Here is a 12216-nt window from a genome sequence, read left to right on the forward strand (position 1 = left end):
TTTGTCATAATGGACCGTCCTTTTATTCCACACGTCTTGTGTGGTCCAACTAACTTCTGTATGACCGACTGCAGTCGCCTCCCGAGAACTTTCGTGTATATCTTGTAGTCTGTATTTGTAAGGCTAATGGGACGATGTGCCCTCACCGAGAGTAGAGTTTGAGGGTCTTGACTCTTTGGTATTATTATACCACATGGCTCTCACGAAACGAAGGTGGTAGAACTTGTTTCTCATATGCCTCATTAATTAACTGATGCAAAATTATTGCCATTTCCTTTTTAAAAGCCTTATAAAAAGCAGCGCCTAATCCGTCAGGCCCTGGCGCTTTACCTACAGCTAATTCATTTATTGCTCGTTCTATTTCTGCTATAGTAATTGGCTGCTCAAGGTTCAGCCTTGCGTCCTCATACAACTTTAGAAGAAGCCTCAAAATCTCACTATCGAAACCTTCCGAGTGCTCGCGTTTACTGCCTAACAACTCGCTGTAATACTCATAAAAAACCCGCTGAACGTGTTGATTTTCACGCACAATTTCGTTTCGATATGTGATGGCTCTTATCTCCTTTCGTGAATCGTAGCTCTTTTCGTCCGAAAGCGCCCTTTTGGTCGGTATTTCACCGCACCATAATCTTTCTGCGCGCGCACGTATAACCGCACCTCGATATTTCTCTTGATCGCCTCTTTCTAACTGAGCTTTTACTTCTTTTATTCCATTCGCAAAGCTGCCTGGGCAAGCACCTTCCTTTGTTAAGTAGAAGTTGACGCTGCAACTCTTTCTTTTCTTTGTTCCTCCTTTCGTAAAGTGCATGTTCTTTCCACTGTCATTAACTTCATTTCCTGCTTGAAACACTCCCATGCTTCTGCAATACTTTGATGGTCCTTTTCTAATAGGTTCTGAATGTGATCTTTAATTTTCTTAACACAAACATCATCTAGTAGTTTCGAGTTTAATTTCCACAACGCCCAATTAAATTTTGGTTTTCTAGGGCCCAACGCAAACATAACTAAACAGTGGTCACTATATGACACAGATTTTACCTGATAGTTGCTACACATTGGAATCCAATCAGCAGACATATACACTCGATCTAATCGTGCATGGCTGACTCCTTGAAAATGCGTGAACCTCGGATTCATACCATTTCCCATGACATGGCCCCCCCACATCTACCAAATTCACTTCCCCAACAATTTCGGCTAATAATTGCGCGCTGTTACGACTTTGAGGTGGTCCCGTAGCGCTCGTCACCCGTTTCGTGACAGAGCGTTGGTAGCGAAGACTCCGAGTCAGGCGTCGGTGAGAATAACAAAAGGGACTTTATACACTATATACAGGTCATTATACAGGACATGAAGGGATCGGCACTGGGGCCGAGAGCTCACAGCAAACGCGACTGTTCCCGCACGGCGACGTCCGGCGAAAACGCGTGACACATCTCACTCCAGTCGAGAGCGGCACTCTGCTCCCGGTGGGTCGGCGGATCCGGTTTTCCAGGCGGCGCGCCGCGGCTTATAAGCCCCCAGAAACCATTGTCACTCAAACGGCCCAATACAAAGTGAGCACTCGACGGTCCTCGGAGAGGTCCAACCAGTGACCACGCTGGCCACCCCGTTCAAAGTTGGCGGGCGCGGTAACCTTCAGGAAAGGGGAGGTACGGCGCCGGGCTGTCTGGCACTTGGCGACACGTTTGAACATGTTGCCCGCCGATGCTTCTCCGGAGGACACCACTGCCTGACGGCTCAGCATCTTGACTTGTCAAGGGAGAATTAGGGCGCTGTGCCTTTCGGCGCAGCCCCGGCAGATTCGGAATCCGGGCTTGTGGTAATGGCACAACAGCGCTTGCGTCGTGAACCGGCGGGCTTAGCACTCTGTCCTCAGCGTAACACACACAGTTGAAATCCCCCATCAATAAAATATTGGTTTGACAATTCAATTGGCTTTTAAGGCATTGAAAGAAAACCTACGTTCACATTCCTTGTTAGGTGCGTAAACACATATCGCTCGACACTTCACAGCTGCAATAACAAAGTCGCACACTATTTGTCTGCCATTAACATCCCAAACCGTGCTTTCAATAACTACGTCCAGAGAACTGCGAACAAAAAGGGCGCACCCACCAAACCTCCCTACACAATGTGATACACAAACATACTACCGTGGCCGAAAAGCCGCTACCATACGTTCCGTTCCTTCTTCACTTTCGATTTTAGTTTCTAGCACTGCGATAATGTCAAGATCAGTTTCCATGAACAGCCTGCTTAGCTGGTACTGTTATCGCTCAGAACCAAGGCCCCTTACATTTATACTTCCAACGCGTAACGCGACATTGGTGGAATTCATTATGTTATGAAGGAATTCAAGGACCGGTCGGCACCTACATTCACAGCACACAACTCGCTGCACACTCACGTTTACCGGCATAGCGCATCGAAAACCATCCTCTGGACTGTCGTTGTTGGATTCCAAATCTATGAATTTCCATCGCGAAACTTGCGTCTTGTTGCAGTCGGCCGCTACCCCACCATTCCCCAGCAACACCCCTCCCCCCCCCCAAAAAAAAAAGTAAAAGGAAAACGTCTGTAGACACACTATCATGCTATGTCGGCAATGACGCCGAGGGTTTCCTATCGGGCGGCACATTCGGCGTCGGCTTCAAAGTAGGTCGCCGGACATCGGTTGTCTTCAAAGGCGCCTCGCTTTGAACCTCTTTGATTTTCCCTGGTTCGCAGTCATTGCTTTCCTCAAGGGACCGCTTCGCTGCCGTACCACTTGGGCCACTGGTGTCCATATATAGGGGTTGCCTTCTCCGCTGTTGTCTTCGTTTTGTCTTTACTGCTGTCTTTTGTGGCAACCTTAGTCACTGCGTCCTTGGCAGACTTTTCCGTGTCCGCCTCTGTTCTTTGCACTTTATCGTCCTTTCCATGCTTGACAGTGCCGCAAGAGCCGTCAAGCGTAGCGAGGACGTTTGCCTCTGAGCCTTGCGTAACGTCTGACCCACCAGCCGCTTCCTAGGCATCAGCGGCATCCACGACGTGCTCTTGTAAGACCTCGTCAGACTTTGCGGGGCCTGCGATGTTCGCATACGTCCGCACACACTGGCTCTCGTCGTGGCCAAAGCGCCGGCAAATAGCACAGCGCGGTGCGCGACACTCCCTCCTGATATGTCCCGTGCGGTTGCACCTCAAGCATAAGGGAGCCCTTCCAGGGGCCACGAGAAGTGCCATCATACCGGCTACTCGAAACTGATGTGGCAGATCATCAATGGTCACGCCCGCCTTCAGCTTCAGGGTTACGGTGCGCGTTGTCGAACTTTTGTCTGTGATGCCTTGCACACGCCAGCGTTCCCTTACAAAAATTTTTATAGAAAGTCCATAGACAGTCTATAGACATTTGTCTATGAAGTCTATAGACTGTCTATAGACATTTCTTTAGACTAGTCTATAGACAGTCTATAGACTTATGGCCATACACTTTTTATAGACTAGTCTATAAAAAGTCTGAGTCTATAGACTGTCTATAGACATTTCTTTAGACTAGTCTATAGACAGTCTATAGACTTACGGCCATACACTTTTTATAGACTAGTCTATAAAAAGTCTGAGTCTATAGAATGTCTATACACAGTCTATAGACAGTCTATAGACTTATGGCCATACTTTTTATAGACTAGTCTATAAAAAGTCTGAGTCTATAGATTGTCTATAGACTGTCTATAGACTTATGGCCATACACTTTTTATAGACTAGTCTATAAGAAGTCTGAGTCTATAGACTGTCTATAGACGGTCGATAGACTTATGGCCATACACTTTTTATAGACTAGTCTATAAAAAGTCTGAGTCTATAGACTGTCTATACACTGCCTATAGACAGTCTAGAGACTTATGGCCATACACTTTTTATTGACTAGTCTATAAGAAGTCTGAGTCTATAGACTGTCTATAGACTGTCTATGGACAAGTGTATAGGCTTACAGTTCTACTTTTGTAGACTGAAGTCTATAGAATGTCTACAGATGAAATTTGTCCGTAGACATTTTATACACTTCAGTCTACAAAAGTAGAACTATATATACAGTTCTACTTTTGTAGACTGAAGTCTATGGAATGTCTATATACAGATGTATATAGATAAGTCTATAGACATTCTATAGACTTCAGTCTACAAAAACAGAACTTTATAGTCCGATACACTTTTTTTCTATGACATTCTGCAGACATTTTTTAACAAATATGAATTTTTTTTAATCTATAGGCACTCTATATACACAGACATCTTATAGACAAGTCTACAAAGAGTGTATAAGGCCATAACTCCATAGCGGCTATCTACAAGTTAGTTTACATTTTTGTTAACATGCGGTAGCAAAAAGTTTTGAATGTATTTATGCATGTGCACCTGTTCCTTTTCATCTGCACTTATGCATTACCGTTAGTAGATTAATAATGCTTCTGAACCAGCTGTACTTTCATATATGTTGCATAAACAGAAATAATTTATATAGTGCTGAATCATGCAGTGCGAAAAATAAAACAAATGCACCAGCAATGCATTCACCGTTTTTATTGCTCGATATAATAGATGAATTCCTTAAATTCATGTCGTATGCTATTATGGAAACAGATTAAATATTTACACTACTCCTTGGCAAGCATGGTCGCCAGGCTGGCCTTGACCTTTGTGTCATTAGTCCCAAAGGTGCTGCAGGTGTATGCTGCAAATAAGTAGATGCAGCAATATGAGGCAAAAATAACAAGTGTACATTCTTTGTGTGTTCATTAAGCAGCTTAATATATTTGCTCAAACCATCTAAGTCAATACTTAATGCGGTTTAACTATGACTAATGGCTGCTTGTCAATACAAATCAGCACCTTTATACAATGTTTTATTGCATGGTATGGTGAACAATTAAACAGTCACAACTGCTGCTCGTGCCAGCAACAGTATGTTCCCTTTTATGACAAGTTCATATATGATGCATTATTGTACTTATCCCAAATGGTCTCTATATTTATTGCTGAAACGTTACCCAGTTGGGCTGTCTGTACATTTTTTTTTGGCTGGTAGTTAAGTATGCCCGTGCAGAGGGATATTTTCAGAAGACGTGACTGGAATATTCACAGTATCATGCCTAAGATTGTAATTTATTTTGCTTAATACACATTTAAATGTCTTTCTCATACTTTTAAATGAATGGGTGATTGGCCATAACTTCAACGGAAGGCAGATGGGCTGATTCTATCGATATGGTCACTTAATTTGTTACAGGTAATGAGGCCTCTTGGGCGTGCTAACAGGTTTCCAAGTTAGGTATACCACATGAGCACCCGAAATACCACACGAGCACTTTGTGTCATGGCACGACAGATATGCACCTCCTAGGAAACAGAACTGATAGTATAGTTCGAATGAATTCTATTACAGTAAATTATTTAAGGTGCTTTGAAAGATGAAAATTTTTTCTAGGCTATCGAGGTTCAGGACGTTTAGCTAACGCAAAAAAAAACACATACTGATTAAGAAATGCCTTGTCAGTAAGCTTGACTTTCTTTTATTTTTCAATAAATGGAACCAATTTCCTTCAATTTTTATTAGGTGAAACGTTTTAAAAATATATTTAACCCAGAGATTCTCTGGAAACTTTGTATGACATATAACAAGACAGCATACCTATGTGGCCATTTTAAAATTTCCCGATCTTTTTCCAAGCCTTCCCTGGCTGTTTTCATGAAAATTTTTTGGCAATCTATGACGCCTGCAGCTTAAGTGTAATAAAAAAAAATTACCGACGATTACGTTACTTCCTAATGCGAAGTTTGAGCGCAGCAAATAAGCTGTTTCACCTTTTCGATAGATTGAGGCAAAGAAATCGAGCAACACATGTATGCGCTATCACAGAATTTTTTTTTATTTTTCACACGTATTCCTTTAACAAAGACTCCACTAACAGTTCTTGACAGTCATGAAGGAAGCTTTGTGGTCGGAGAAATAGACTGATATATGTTCGACTTGGTACACCAATGCTTGATTCTCAAAGACGAGATCTATACAAGTGCCTCGCGAGGTTGTCACAGCCGTGGGACGCGTTACGAGCGAGAGGAACGGGATGTTCTCCTGCATAAGTGTTAGGAAATTGCTGTTTGTCTTTATGTCAAGCCGCCACCGATCTGGCTGTCTGATTGCCACCGCACAGGGCGAACGGCAGCGGCAATTTCGGCTCGGGCGGTGCACATATACAGATCCGCCGCCACCGATCTGGCTCTCTGATTGCCACCGCACAGGGGTTGCATTGGAGGAGGAGCGAAGAAAGGAATTAAGTTCGAGCCGGCGCTTTGACAACCGGAGACTCGCAGGAAGAGGGGGGAGGGGGGCGGCGTGTACACCCAGCGGCAAACGATGGGGGCAGAAGCGCGCGCAGCAAGCGGACAACACGATAAAGGGAGGAGGGAAGAGATAGCAGCGACTGACTGATGCCGCTGACGCCGATAGTGAGTCAACCCCAGCTGCGGAGTTGGTTTCAGGGACAACGAATAACCGGCGCGTCGGCAACTGAAGAGCACCCTATCCGCCACACAAGAACAGGGGGGGGGGACCCTTTCCTCCTCTTTCTGCATGGCGGCGACGGTGTTCTATGCAGTCACGTTATCTTGACTCTCTAGCGGCGTCAGCGGCATCCAGCGGTATCAGTCGGTCGCTGCTAGCGCTGGGGGGATGAAAGGGGGGCGGAGCTGGTTACGAGGCCGACGACGACGCCGACGCGAAACCCAGGAACGGACGCCAAAGAGCTGCGCTCTAAAAAATGCATAACGGAAAAGAAAAGCGACCCGTTCCGGCGCGCATGGCGCGCAGAGAGAGAGAAAGAGACAAAGAAAAAAATGAAGGAGGAAAAGGCGCTCACACTCCTCCGAGCGCGCACGCCCTCCCGCGCGGAGCTCCTGCGCATGCTCGGAGCTCTTGCGCATGCGCGGCGGTGCGCCGTCGGCCGACGACGACCGACGACGACGACGGCGGCCGACTACGACGATGACGACGCGAAACCCAGGAACGGACGCCAAAGAGCTGCGCTCTAAAATATTCTAGTTTAATGCTTGCCACGTACTGCCAGTCCGTAATATTTAGATAAAACGAATAACACGACAGTCACTTGACATGCAGTATTAGATTCAACTGACTTGAATCCCTTGATTAATAAAGCTGACAAGGGCTTCGGCAAGTTCGTAATTGATGGCCACACGAGACACACGTAAAACAAATGCAACAATGTGAGGAAAAACTATACAATGAGTTATACAATTAGTTATTTTTACGGTTCAATAGTAGTTTTCAATATAATTTGCTCTCATCACTTATGCCTCTAGTTAACTTTGTTTACCTCTGACTAAAGACTACATGGCAATATTAATCAGTACCATCATGATGTTTCGTTATACTACAGTATGATAAGCAGTTAGACAACCGTAATGGTCGCCGGTGCCAGCAACGGTACGTTTCGTTTTAAGACAGGTTCATGTGACACACAGTGTACTTATAAAAATAAAAGAAATGCGAGAATCCCAAACGATTCCTATAATAATACTTGTTGAAACAAAGATACCCGGATGGACTGTGCACATTTTTCAGGTGTTAATGCAATATGCCCGTGCCGAACGAACATGCTCAGCATACTGACTGCAGTTTTGAACAATCACGTTAAGATTTGCAATTTATTTCCGCTTAGAACAGTCTGCAATGTCTCTTTTCTCATACTTCGAGATGAATACATTTGCCACACTTTCAGTAGAATGCACATGAATGGGGGCGTACTGATCAGGTTACTTATCAACTAAAACATGTTACGATCTCTTAGGTGTGTTGATAAGGGTAGAACAAATGAAATGCCCACTGAATTATTTGAATAATCTGTGCGTTATCTACTTAGAAAAGACCACCAAATTGATAATCTGGCTCTTTTTTCTTTTGTACAGCGCATATTATATGCAGTCTGTCCAAGACGACGGCACTACAAGCAACAGTAATGAAAAGCGGAACACTTATTACGCACGACAATGGCTTCATACCATGCACGATTAGCACAATGCGAATCTGCGCCAGCAGCTGCCTTGTGATTAAGAGCACGTAAACTGCAGAACGCCGAAGCATCGGAAGCCGCTTAACGCTTTTCATATAGCTCGAAAGACAACTTCTGCTGCTAAATTGTTTAAAAAAGAGACAAAAAACAAATTTTCCAACTACCGTCAAACGCAATGCCTTCAGTTTGAAACGTGTAAAGGTGTTCCCGGAGCGACTAATTTGTTGTTCTCTAATTTTTGCGGCTAAGTTGCGAAGCTGCAAGTGACTGAGCTTATCGCAGGTTTCATGCTCCAAAAGCGTTTGTGGTTGCATATAAATAGATTGGGTGAATCTAGAGATCTCTACTAGATATTTCTTCAAGTCTCGTATTTTGCTTGCTGTAACTTCCCAAAATTATTTAGATTGGTTGCCAGGAACCTTAAAAATACTGCTACTTTTAAACTATGCGAAAACGGCAGCGCACACACTGCTGATGCATGCCCCGCAAACACGGCCTTTCATCCGAGTACGCTAGCAGTTATTCAACTATGCCTGTCTGTTTGAAAATTCTTGATGTTACGTTTCGCCTACGACGCGCGGTTTAGCCGGCGCGACTGCAACAAAGCGGCAGACATTTTGGCCCGTTCGGCGTCGCCGCTACGCTCCCCGCCAAGCGCGTCCAGGCATGTTCCGATGCCACGTGTCTTCATGTGCGTGTGTGAGTGTATGTGCCATTGTGCCCGACCGGAGGCGCTACGAGAGTAGAAGTCACCTTCTCCTCCCAGCCATTGTGCCCGACCGAAGGCGCTACGAGAGTAGAAGTCTCCTTCTCCTCCCAGCCATTGTGCCCGACCGAAGGCGCTACGAGAGTAGGAGTTACCTTCTCCTCCCAGTCTTTGTGCCCGACCGGCGGCGCTACGACAGTATGCGTCACCTTATCTCATTGTACAATCACGTGCTCGTCTATTGAGGGGTTCCTTCTTGCCCTCAACTGCGAGAGTATAAAAGCAGCTGCCCCCGGACGCCAAAGGAGGGCTCCGATTTCTTCTGTTGAGTAAAGTGCTCTCCCGTCTCTCTACTTCGGTCAACCTGACCGCCAACTCTTTGCGATGTTAAAATAAACAAGTTGTTTTGTTGTTACCAGTCGACTCATGCTTTCCCGGGACCTTCGGATGCTTCCAGTTGTACCCCAGGCCGCCAGGCCAACGCTACCCTTGGGGCTTGCGACCCAGGTGCAACAACGGGCGTCAGCGCCGAGTTCCCAACAAATCGTGCCAGCGGGTACGACCACAACAACTCGTACCAGCGGTGCGATTCAAACAACTGTCTGCCAGCGGTGAGATCGCGACAACGGAGGCCAGCAGCAAAGAGATGCAGTTGACTGTATGCTGAGCAGCTCATCGACGATCCGGGAGCAGTGCAACGAGCCCTGTGTGATGACTGGTTGCCTGCAGCGGAACGACTGCGCTGAACTCTTGGCTGCGAGGTTTGGTGAGTGCGGGACTTTCTACTTCTGAGCTTTGCCAGGCTTTTGTTAGTGTCAGAAACAGAGCTGGTAATTGTGGTTGTTGCTGCCGGGTTAGTTTGCGGCAAGACAATAGTAAGCAGTAGAGAAAGCAGCATTCAGAGCAGCCATGGATTTGAAGTCGTTGCGCAAACCGAAATTGCTGGAGCTTGCAAGAGAGTTGGGTCTGGATGTCTCGGACAAACTCAGAAAACCAGAACTGCTAAAGGCTATTCTTGAGTTAGAGGCTGAGGATGACGAGCTCTCGGAATGCCTTGAGACTATTGAGGAGAGGTCAAGAAGACAGGAGCGCGAACTTAAAGAGCAAAAAGAGAAACAGAAGCGCGAACTTAAAGAGCAGAAAGAAAAAGAAGAGCGCGAACACGCTTTGGAAATGAAGCGTCTCGAGGTAGAGATGGAACGCGCTCGTAATGGAAGTCAGGCACACGGTGCAGGAGAACGCGTATTGTTCAAAATGACTGACCTGATGCGGCCGTTTAAGCTTGGAGAAGACATTGGTTTGTTCCTGGTTAACTTTGAGCGAACGTGCGAGAAGCAGGGGTTCTCTCGGGAAACGTGGCCACAGCGCTTGCTCACTTTGTTACCCGGCGAGGCGGCCGATGTAGTCGCTCGCTTGGATAGAGAGGAGGCAGAGGATTTCGACACAGTGAAATCGAGTCTTCTAAAAAAGTACAGGCTGTCAGCGGAGGCGTTCCGTCGGAAGTTTCGGGAAAATGAGAAAGGCAAAAGTGAGTCATATACAGAGTTTGCGTACAGGCTTATGTCAAACATGCAGGAGTGGCTCAAAGAAGAGAAAGCGTTTGGTGACCACGAGAAAGTTCTGCAGTGTTTCGGGCTAGAACAGTTTTATAGTCGGTTACCTGAGAACGTGCGGTACTGGGTCTTGGAAAGGCCAGACGTTTGTACGGTGGCTAAAGCCGCTGAGCTAGCCGAGGAGTTTGTGACGCGTCGGGCTCCCGGAGCTAAGGACGGTCAAAAGGGTGAATTTGGCTCGAAGTTTGAGAGGCCGAAGTTCACACCCATGAGAGCAAAGGGGAACACGCGTAGTGAGGATGCGAGTGAAAGCAGTCCGACCAAACGTAAAGAGACGGCGGCAGCCGAAGCCGAACGCAGAAAGCGGTTCGAGATGAGGCAAGCGCGCGTTTGTTATACGTGCCAGAAGCCGGGTCACTTTTCGGCGCAGTGTCCGGAAACAACACCAAAAGTTGTGTTTTTTTCATTATGCAGCACTGACGAGAACATGAAGCTTCTCGAGCCTTACATGCGAGACCTCCTCGTGAACGGGAAAGAGTGCCGAGTGCTTCGCGATTCCGCAGCTACGATGGATGTAGTTCACCCGTCTTACGTAGAACCCCATATGTTCACGGGCGAGTGCGCGTGGATCAAGCAAGCCGTGGAGGCTCATAGCGTGTGTCTGCCGGTAGCAAAAGTGCTTATTGAAGGACCTTTCGGAGCGCTTGAGACGGAGGCGGCAGTGTCATCTATGCTGCCCCCCCAGTACCCGTACCTATTTTCGAACAGGTCCGATCACCTCCTGCGCGAGAGGGGGCTTTTGTTTGGTGAGGCTAGCGTTCAGGCCTTAACCAGGTCGAAGGTTCGGGAGCTCGCTGCAAAGGCGGTAGTTGCGGGGCCGACGTTATCGAACAATGAAAAAGGGTCAGAGGTGCAGCAAGCTGACGAACTGAATAAAATTGAGCCTGTAGCGTTGAAGGCGCCAGATACTGGAGAGGAAAGGCCCGATAAGGGAAAGTTAGAAGAGCTATCTGCAGATTTGCTCATCGCGCCTACGTCAGACGGACTTGATAGGTTGCTAAAAGTCAGCCGGTCGGCTTTGATAGCCGAGCAAAAGAAGGATGGTAGCCTAGAAAACATACGCTGCAATGTCAAGGAAGGTATCGCCAGGAAAAATGCGCGTTTTGTGGAAAGAGGTGGAGTCCTGTACCGGAAGTATCTAGACCGCAGAGGAGTGGAGTTCGATCAGCTGATCGTGCCTCAATGCTATCGTCAGGATCTGTTGCGCTTGACGCATGGGGGTTCGTGGTCCGGACACCTAGGAGTTAAGAAAACTAAGGACCGTCTCTTGCAAGAGTACTATTGGCCAGGGTGTTTTCGGGACGCAGACCATTTCGTGAGGACATGTGACACCTGTCAGCGGGTGGGCAAACCAGGGGACAAATTGAGGGCGCCGTTGAAATTGGTACCTATCATTACGGAGCCTTTTAGACGGCTCGTTATTGATACAGTGGGACCTCTGCCGGTAACAGCCACGGGGTACAGACACATTTTGACTGTGATCTGCCCAGCGACAAAGTTCCCTGAAGCAGTGCCGCTTAAAGAACTCAGCTCAGTTGAGATAGTCAATGCACTACTGTCCATATTTGCGCGAGTTGGTTTTCCTGCGGAAATCCAATCAGATCAGGGCAAAGTGTTTACTAGCGCTTTGACGACAACTTTTCTCGAAAGGTGTGGGGTAAAGCTGCTACACAGCTCAGTGCACCACCCACAGTCGAATTCCGTTGAGAAGCTCCACTCCGTCATGAAGCGCGTGTTGAGAGCATTGTGTTTTGAACATCAAACTGACTGGGAGCTGTGTCTGCCTGGGGTGATGTTTGCATTAAGGACCGCGCCGCATGCAGCTACG

This window comes from Dermacentor variabilis, chromosome 1 (genome assembly GCF_050947875.1).
Source record: "Dermacentor variabilis isolate Ectoservices chromosome 1, ASM5094787v1, whole genome shotgun sequence".
Taxonomy (NCBI): Eukaryota; Metazoa; Arthropoda; class Arachnida; order Ixodida; family Ixodidae; genus Dermacentor; species Dermacentor variabilis.